The 8126-nt window shown below is 49.6% G+C and overlaps 1 long non-coding RNA gene across 2 annotated transcripts in view; it reads right to left on the bottom strand.

The window, feature by feature from the left end:
• Nucleotides 1–6490: 6490 nt before the first annotated feature.
• LOC144824726 (uncharacterized) overlaps nucleotides 6491–8126 on the bottom strand; it is a 348856-nt gene continuing 347220 nt past the window's right edge. For both annotated transcript variants that reach the window (XR_013609083.1, XR_013609081.1), the window contains 2 exons: nucleotides 7126–7349; nucleotides 6491–7018 (listed from right to left, as the gene is read on the bottom strand). This is a non-coding gene — a long non-coding RNA (uncharacterized LOC144824726). The remainder of the gene's footprint in view (nucleotides 7019–7125; nucleotides 7350–8126) is intronic.

Here is an 8126-nt window from a genome sequence, read left to right as displayed (position 1 = left end):
ATCCGGGACAGGGACCTGAAATGACAAGAGGCATACGTTAGCTAAACCCCCTGTTATTCTAACCTTATTCTCACTGTTGTTAGCACGAACCCTCACCTGATAATGCTCAGGATATGGCTCTTCCCCTGTATGAACCCCTTCTTCAGCTATAGGTAAAACAACAAAACAATGGTTATGACTCTCTTGTAACTCCCTACTTCTTAGGTGTATGTACTCTGGTAATCCAACACACATTCACTCACCAGTTGCCAAAGAGAGGAAAGCAGTACGGAGATCACCAAAGGGTTTAAAGAAAGAACAGGCTCTTCCCCCGCTCTTTATCGTTAGATAGAATCTCCGATGTTCCTGACTAGAAATGATAAGGCAAACAAACAGAAATACAGCCAACCGGCTTTTCACTCCGAATGAGTTGATTCCGAAAACAGTGTTCGACACAAACGAATAAGGAGGGGGCAATCCTGCGTCTCCTATTCGTGATAATGCTTTCTCTATGAGCTCATAGTTCCGGTGTACAGTGAAGGGGGAAATCCAAGCGTCTCCACATGTACACCCGACAAAGTATCTGATCACACAAAAGCGTGGAGGGGGCAATCCGTCGTCTCACACGCAATGAACAAACAAAGCACCAGCCGGTGCCAAGAACACAGCACTTAACTGTAAACGTGAGCGACCCGAAGGGGGCAATCCGGCGTCTCCGGGTTCCTCACGATATCACCAGTACATTTCCGCAAGTGCGCTGAGGGAGCAATCCGGCGTCTCACGCGCCTTGTGGATGACTCACGCCAAATCAATCTGTACCCGTCTTGCTTCCAGCTTGCTCTACAGCCGCAGAGCAAAAAGACGAACCTCACCTTCCCAGCAGATCCGCGGGGACAGGGCGTCCGCCAAAAACAGCAAACCATTGGACAAATCACGAGCACCTATTACAAGGTCCCACAAGCCTATATACACTCTGACAATTAGCATCCCAAGGTGCAAAGCATTCTGGTAGATGTAGTTCATCATCTGGGCAGGCACCTTTGTCAGACCCTGACACCTCCGCCTGACCCAGGACCACCTCACCTTAAGGAAGCAGCTCAAGACCTGGCTGTTCGAGCAGTAACGGACCCCCCCTCCCCAAGCGCCTTGAGACCCTCCGGGTGAGTAGCGCGCTACACAAATGCTTGATTGATTGATTGATTGATTGATTGATACCGTTGCAATGCATCTCCCTCTCACTACCGTTTTAAAGGCATCCCACTCAATGGCGGCCGATCCCGTGGACCCCTCATTAATTTGAAAATAGGTTTCTATACTAGAGGCTATCGTTGTCCGGAAGACCTGATCCTCAAGCGCCTCTGGGCGCAGTCTCCAGGTGGGGATTCTCGGGCGATGCTGCGACCACTGCATCTGGACTAGCAGTGGGTTACGGTCAGAGATCGTGCGCGTGAGATACTCACTATTGCAGACCTCCCCATACACGTCAGGGGAGCTCAAGAAGGCATCTATGCGCATATGTAATTCGTGGAGGGCGGAGAAGAAGGAATAGTCCCTGTCTAATGGATGGTGATCCCTCCAGGAGTCAATCAATCCCCACTGCCGTTGCCAAGCAGAACGCGCAAGCGCCAGTTTACCCGCCGGTGTATTAGGTAAGGGGGGGTGTGAACGGTCTAAGGCAATATCTGTGATGCAATTAAAATCCCCTCCCAGGAGCAATGGACCCACCAGGACCGGAGCTAGCTTACGGGACAACGAGGAAAAGAAGATAGCCTGCTCTACATTTGTGGCATACAGACATCCCAACGTTAAATCTCTACCATCTAATTTCCCCCACACTACCACATACCTACCCTCTGGATCAATTAGCTGCATTGTACATTGGAAGGGAACCCCCGCCCGCACCCAGATTAGTACCCCCCTAGCATAGGCCGAGTAGACAGTGTGGAAAACTTGCCCCCTCCATCATCGCTGCAGAGCTTTCCCTTCCTGTGCCAAGAGGTGTGTTTCCTGTAGGAAGGCAATATGAATACCTCTTCGTATTAAATAAGAGTGGATCTTGTGCCGCCTATGCATGGTGTGCATACCCCTAACATTCCACGTGAGACATTTGTAGCCTAAGGCGGGTCCCATTGCAGACAACATAGAACCTGACCGTCCCCCCATAGCTCTCTCTGACACGCCCAGGTCCCTTAACACTAATCCCATAAACAAAGCAGTCCAAACCTACCCAACTCCCACTCCCCAGGACAGATATCCAACATGGTATCCCCATCCAAACCAAGCTAACAAATCGCATCGCATCTAGAACAGGTCAGGCTATTTGGAACGTCGAATCAAAAGGTCTGGAAGGTCCCCCCCACCCCTCTCCCAAGGTTCAGGTCCCTACAACAGGTCCCCCCCATTGTAGCATTACAGAGTATTTGTAACCAACTGCCCCCAACCATTATAACCGGTGGTCAAGATGTATTGCACATCCCCAGTACCTTACAGAAGTGTCCTCAACGTCCTCACAGTCCAATCAACCAAAAATTCCATCCGCTGTTTCTGGAGTGACTATCGGCAAGTCCGTCTCCGAAAGACCATGAGCACTGCTGAAACCTGGGCTCAGATCGCTATTCTTCGAGCGCTCCAAAATGTTACTGGAGGGACTGACGTCTCCTTGGCTGATGGCTGCCACCGCCAGCACCGCCTTGTTCCGTTCTTGTTGCCAGCCGCAGGGGAGCCGGGCCACCGCGTCGGTGTCAAGTCGGGGGAGCGTCGCCGAGGCGAGGTCGCAGGGGATGCGACCCCACCAGAGTCCCCCCTGGCTTCAATCCAATCCCAAGCCGCTTGCCGTGTAAGGAAAAAATGTGTGTCCCCCTCGGCCGTAATTCTCAATCTGGCCGGGAACAACATTGCATAGGGCAGTTGCAGTGTTCGTAATTTCCGTTTGACCACCAAGAAGGAGGCCCTTTGCCGTTGGACGTCCCTGGTGAAATCCGGGAAGATCATGACTTTACTGTTGCCGACGCGTGGGTTCTGCAGCTCCCTGGCCTTCTGGAGAATATTATCACGATCTCGGTAGTGAAGGATTCGTACCACCATCGGGCGCGGTTGAACTCCAGGCCTAGGCGGGCACGTTGGGACCCTGTGGGCTCGTTCCAGGGCATAAAATGCAGAAAGCCCTTCTGGGGCCACCTCCGCCCTCAACCACTCTTCCATGAAAGTCACTGCATCTGGGCCCTCTTCTCGCTCCGGAATACCAACGATATGGAGGCTGTTGCGTCGAGAACGCCCTTCGCTGTCCTCGGCCCGGAGCTCCAACATACGGACTTTCTGCGCCAAGTCAGCCAGCGATTTCTTCAGGGCAGCAACCTCATCGAGGGTGTCCTTAATGGTTATCTCCGAAGTCGCCACCCGTTCCTTCAACTTCCTGTGATCATCTTTCAAGAGAGATAGGTCAGAGCCTATGGAGTTCATTCTTTTCTCCAGTGCCTCCCTTGAAGCCAAAATAGCTTGCATAATGTCACTCAGGGAAGGATCCCGTGGCTGTGCGGAGATTCCCGGTCCAGGCGCTACATCGTCTTCCTCCACGGAGTGTCCCGGATCATCGAGGTGCAGCGTCTCAAAGCCCTTCTTCTTGTTCCCCCTGACCATCTTGTGACCGTGTACTAGTGGTCAGTTCCGGCACCTAACTCAGGGACCAGAGGAGCCCCGGCAGTAGACAGCGCAGAGCAGACTGGATCCCCCATCAGGCGCTGGGCACTTACGAGCGGCGACCCTCAGTGATGGGCCTTTGTGGCAGTCAGCGGCAGTCATGGATCAGGTCGTCGCCCCAGAGCACACCCACAGATATGCCACTCGTCGTCCTCCAATCACGAGACCACAAGGTCTGTAAAAATGAGGCAGTAACCTCACGCTGCTCAGACCTCCGCAATCCTACTCCAGGCACCACCAGCTATCCGCGAACTCCCGGAGCCCAATACTGTGCAGTCACGACGGCGCCGCCATCTTAAGGTCAGGCAGGGTATCGATAGCCGCCTCACCGGGCAGTCAGAGGCACTGCACAACCTCCCCACTCTCTCTGAGCGCCGCACCGGGGCCCCCTCACCCTCACCGTCCTCTCCCCCTTCAGTGCAGCAGGAGCCGCGCAGCTTGCAGAGGGAAGCACTGATCAGGCATCAGCTCCCGCGACCTCAGCCGCCATCGTAGGAGCCTCCGGCCAAGCCGCCTCGGTGCCCTCCTCAAGCTCGTTATTCTGCTCCCAGGATGCCTCACTTCTTGCCTCCCCGGTCAGCAGAGGCATGGGCAGCAGAGGTGGACCATCCGGGTTCGGGGATCCGGATCGGTGGTCAGGATGGTGACGGGAGAAGGGAGGCCGCGGGGGAGCTCCGAACTCCGCTGCAGCTTACATCGGCGTCCAAGCCACGCCCCAAGAAGGATCATTGTTGTTGACGGCAGGGCTGGTTTGAGTCTTCAGTTTTCTACTTGTCAAGTGCTGGTAACTCTGACAGCGCGTGGTTCTTTGACCCCCTTGGCCTAAGTTTTGACCACACCCCCTCCTTTCCTTTGCTCCAACAGAAGGGCAGTGCATCGGAGGATCCAAGATTGACAAAAGGCACTACATTTGTAATACCTATGTTGAAAGGAAAATTAGAATGGAAGAGCAGCCCGAGCGTCATCTGACACTGAATAACAAAGTGTTGGAGCCTGAGAGTGTTGCTGAAGTTGCTCTTTCCTGATTAACAGTACTTGCGTCTGCACAATATGATCTGCGCCCACGACTACCGAAGAGCATGGTATCTGTAGTGCCTGCCGCAGAGGAGAGATATTGGTGCACTGCCTTGAGACTGACGAAGTACTTGTCAGATGAGGAACTTATCTGAATAAGGAACTTGTACTGTGCAAATGGGCGTGGCTAGCGCTATAAATATGTGTAGGCTGCGGAGTAAAGCAGCAGTCTCCTTAGAATTGTCTTTGTACCATTCTGGGACCCTGTCCTTAGCTCGAGCTAATAAATAACTTACTTCCCTCCACGGCTGGTTGTCCTGGCCTCTTTGGTAATATATGAATTAAGCGAGAAGAACACGTAGATTCTAGTTGTCCCCTGCACCGCTGGCTTTGACTCTCCTAGTGGGGGAGGGGTCTCCAAAAAGCCGGTTCTACAGGGTGAATGTTTTGCCATTGCGCAACATTCCGTCCATCATCTTGTGTGTTTTGCAGGATTAGTGAGATGGGCAGTGGTGAGGAGATAGTCATATGGTTCTCTATCTAGGGATGTAGAAAACAGGCTGGGTTTAGCAATGGATATCTTCCCAAGAAAATATGAGAAGCAGAAACCAACAATATTTCATATGTTGACAACCTGGACATTAATAGGTGTTCTGTGATAATAGTCAATGTAAGAAATTATGTTACTGGTTGAGTGGGTGAAACCCTACTTAAGCAGTAACCACAATCCTTGTCAGGGTGAAGTCACAAGCAAACCCCAAATTAACCTGTACACAACCCTCTGGTTCCTTGGCACAAAACCAGTCAGGCATAACTTTGAAGTGCTGCATAAATACTTTACACATGGCCTCTAACAGTAATAAAGTGAAAACACAACACAAGGAAAATCCCACGCCAGTTTAGACAAAATAGATTATATTTTAATAAATTATGACAAAAATCCAAGTAGTCAAACCAGAGATTTGCGATTTTAAAGCGTTTGATTAAATCAAGTGCTATGAATTAAAAAACACCACCTGCGGTTATCTGATCGTGGTAGGCTGGGTCCAAAGTTACAATTTCAGGCTGACCGCGATGGCGCGTGGGCCACATACAGGACTGAGTTCACTCTGCAAAATAGTACCTTGTGCATGGGCATCGAGGTGTGAATTCCTTGCGATGAGCTATGTGAGTCGCTGTTGAGGTGCCGTTGACAAATACCTGCGATGTGAGTTCCAGTGCCTAGATGCGTCATGCGTAACAATAAACAAGGACAACCCTATCTGGCCACAAGGACCTGGGTCAATAGTTCATACATGCTCAACATCCTGTAGGACTCAGTTACATTATGTAAAACCTTTAGAACATTTCCAGGAATTCACCATGCAATGCAATATTAGTTCATCAAGATAATATCTTATTTAGAAAAAAGAAGAGAACAAGGAACTAATGTAGGTTACTGTCTACTGTATCTATTCATTATTGAACAAATATTTGCAGCTAGTGAATCTAGTCACTGCACCACCCAAAGAAATCACATACTCGATATGCATAATTATTTGCCCACCTTAAGTGACCCGCTACTAATTGGTCACAAATTTAGACATTATATAGCATAAGACTGAGTGGCAACCAGAGTTTTCTATTATTAACAACAAGCATTTTGACTGGAGTATAGAGAGAGAAGACAGACAAGTTGGTTTTTAAAGTCTTGCTTTCTTTTATTCTTTTCGTCTTCAAACAGAAAAAAGTGTACAGTCACAGCCAACGCTTTTCATCTAAACATAGGCTTCTTCAGGGCAGGGTATAAATATTCAATTTAGTCTTGAGTTGAATCTGTCACCATGCCAGCATGTACCGTCACCCTCGAAGAAATACTGACACGTTTTATGTTTGATAGAACACTGAGGCACAAACATCAACGTCTGATTAGACTCCAAGGGTGTAACTACATTTTTCAGAGGTCCTTAGGACAGAGTAACTGAGTGCACAGTGTTCAGTATGGAATGTATTCGTGACAGCTGCTGCGTGCGAGTTCACCTGCAGTGCTCTCAGATTCATGGTATATATCCATTTGCAGTCTGTGTATCAATGAACAAAGTGCAGAGGACGCAGTGCTCATATAAATGAACAAACATTTACACCATATATGTAATTAGGCACTGTACAATCTCCTGGTTTTGTACATAATTTACAGGTGTACATATTAGGACGCCATAGGACAATCCACATTTCCTACTGATATCATTATGTCTGGGAACGGTGGAGAGTTGGAGGTGGGCTTTGTCAACATTTTGACCCAGTGTTAAGGTAGGGGTCTCCTCAGGACCAAGCCATCTGACGGCACAACCTGCATACAATGGAGACAGAAACCCTGATGCAATCATCAGTCTTAATAATTCCTACGACATATTAGTATGTAATACTCCGAAGAACATGAGATATCCAATCACTCACCCACATGTGAGTACTGATCCACATTCTGTCTAGTACTCTGCATTTCAGATCGGGAAATCGCTGCAAATGCTTCCTTTTTATCTCTCTGTGTGTCTGCTGATATCTAGAGCACCAAGCTTGGTCGCCATATTGGGGGGATACCCTTCCAGCCTATCCAAACTGTTCGCAGCGGGAGCCAGAACTGCAGAAGACTATCGCAATTTTCACCCAAGGGGTGATGGGGGCTAGAAGAAAGGTGAGGAAAAGGAAAGGTAAAGCTCCATTACTGAGAAAGAAATGCAACTCAATATAATTCTCCTATTAATGTGATCCCTGGAGGTAATTAACATCTGTGTAAAACCTACCGTGCAATAAATTACAAGAGGTATACGCATAATAAGTATTTCATAATTACATCAGGGCTACAAACACATTTAACTTATTGCCACCCGTTACTGCCTTCCGTTACCTTGCCGGGCACCACTTCCAGCCGCTATTTTGTTAGTGCCACAAGCGGGGGAGAGGGACTAAATCCCCCACGCTGCAACTCGGCGTGCACGCCGCCCACATCATCATCTGCACCCAGAGGCGCTTAAATTGCGGTCAGGGCTCCTGCAGTGCGGGAACTCAACTCATTACCATCAGTTACTGTCTGCCGTTACCCTGCTGTTGACCACTTCCAGCCACTACTTTGTTGGTACCACAGGCGGGGGAGAGGGACTACATCCCCCACGCTGCAATGCGGCACGTACCCCGCCCACATCATCATCTGCGCCCGGAGCTGCCTAAATCACACAATAAACAGACCACGCAGGTGTTAAAGCGTAAAAGGCCATTTATTAGACCAGGCTGCACAACATAACAATAACCAAAAACATCAACATTAATTACAGCAACCCCCATATCAACTCTTCATGCCTCACACTCTTCACCCACTCTGCCTCATGTCTCCAACCGCTCCATGCCCATACCGTACCTCATCCATATCCGCAAATCACCTAGCCTCCTGTCCCGATACCTCT

This window comes from Lissotriton helveticus, chromosome 3_1, assembly GCF_964261635.1.
Source record: "Lissotriton helveticus chromosome 3_1, aLisHel1.1, whole genome shotgun sequence".
NCBI lineage: Eukaryota > Metazoa > Chordata > Amphibia > Caudata > Salamandridae > Lissotriton > Lissotriton helveticus.
This window is presented reverse-complemented; position numbering and strand designations above follow the sequence as displayed.